Source organism: Elephantulus edwardii, unplaced genomic scaffold, assembly GCF_000299155.1.
Source record: "Elephantulus edwardii isolate Elephantulus edwardi_28Jun2011 unplaced genomic scaffold, EleEdw1.0 scaffold00083, whole genome shotgun sequence".
Taxonomy (NCBI): domain Eukaryota; kingdom Metazoa; phylum Chordata; class Mammalia; order Macroscelidea; family Macroscelididae; genus Elephantulus; species Elephantulus edwardii.
In genome coordinates this window covers 1,157,441-1,159,439 of record NW_006399833.1, presented here as the reverse complement: position 1 = coordinate 1,159,439, position 1,999 = coordinate 1,157,441, and positions in this window count along the sequence as shown.

Here is a 1,999-nt window from a genome sequence, read left to right as displayed (position 1 = left end):
CTTCTGTATTCCCAACTTTTTCCATTCTTTTCACCCATTATTATTATTAATGCATCTTGATTGCTTGTTTGATCAATCATTGACTGCAAAAGTTGATAGAAATCTTCTATTTCCTCCTCTTTGGCTCTGGTTATTGGTGCATATATTTGAATGATGGTGGTATTCACTGGACTTCTTTGTATGAGTATGGATATTATCCTGTCAGTCAAAACATTATATTTCAAGACGGATGTAGAAATTATTTTTTTACTATGAAAACAACCCTGTTTTTGCTCATCTTTTCATCTCCAGCATAGTAGATCATATGGTCCTCTGACTCAAAATGTCCCTTGCCAATCCATCTCATTTCACCAATACCTAGTATGTCAATATCGATGTGTTACATTTCCTTCTTAACAACATCTAATTTTCCTACATTCATGGTTCTTACATTCCATGTTCCAATCACTAGTGTCTGCTTATAGCTGTTCCTCTTCCTATGTGTTTCCATACTTGAGGACTTATCCTCAGTTGCCAATTCTGCTAGTCTAAGAGTGCTCTGCTGTACATAGGATTTTCAAAGGCCTGCTATTTTGCAAGTTGATGGCAAATAATTTTTCTTTGTTTCTTAAATTGATTGCACTGTTTTAGAACATTATTTGATATGTCATTGCCAAACGTTTTTTTCCCAAGTATGTGGCTTTTCTTTTTACCCTGTTGGAGGTTTTATTGTGGGCATAGGGACTTGATTATTGGAAGGTCCCATTAATCTTTATCCTCTCCTGATTGCAGGTTTTCCAGGATGTTTGGAAGAATGTTCATGTTGTGCACTAGGGCTTCTAGAGTTTTTCTAAGCTTTTCTCTGATGAAGTTTATAATCCTTGGTTCTTGATCCACTTTGGGTTGGTTTTTGTTTAAGGTGTGAATTGTGGATCTTCCTTGAGTTTTTGCAGATAGTTTTACAGTTTTGCCAGCACCAACGTTAAAAAGGCTGTTGTTTCCCCATTTAACTGATTTCATCTCCTTGTCAAAAATCAGTATAAAATTCAGCATAAGGCCATGGATGACTATGCAAGAGAAAAGAAATTGCTCCTATGCTTGTTCAAACTGAAGTTAACAGAAACTAAAACACATCCCCATGAGCCAAAATACTACCTTTATTATATCCCACTTGAATTTAAAGATCCTCTCAAGAACAGGTATTACTCATTGAACATTGGTGACTGAAGAACAGAATTGTGAGCTGACCTCAAGGACACCATACATTAAGAAAACAAAGGGTCATTAATGAGAAAGTGGAGAGAAGATTTGATAAAAATTAAAATCAAAGAAAATACTCCTTGTTCCAGAATACGGAGAGCTAAAAGAAGAATTGATAAAGTAAGGCAGCTGAACAGAGAATTTCAAATGTTGACTTGCAAAGACAAAACAAAGTATTGTAATAAAATATGCAAGGACCTGAATTTAGAAAATTGAGAGGAATATGCTTAGAATTTCCCAAGCTGAGAGAACGAAAGACAGAAATTTCACACCTTGCATTTCAATTGTGAAGGATTCTATGAATAAAGTATGGAAGGCACAGAAAACATTAAAAACAAGTTGAAAGGAATGCAGTCAATCTACCAAAAAATAGTTGAGGTTCAACTATTTAGGGAGGTAGCATATGATCAAGAACAAGTGAAGGAAAAAGTTCAAGCTGCATTGAAGGCAATGGTGAGAAACTAATCTCCAGGATCTGACAGAATACCTATTGAGATGTTTAAACAAACAAGCGCAGTTCTATACATACTCATTCATCTATGCCAAGGAATTTGGAAGATAATGGCAGTAAGTTTAATTTTGGTTCTACTTCAACTTTTTATGAAAACCCAGTCAAGAAGATCTTCATCTCTTTTCTTCACATTACACTGGGCTTCTAGGGACTCTATGAGGTTTTCCTCATGAGCATGTACCACAACACCTTTCAGTCATTGCTATTTTTCTGCAATTGTCCCATGTCTCATATGTGGCTTATGCAATT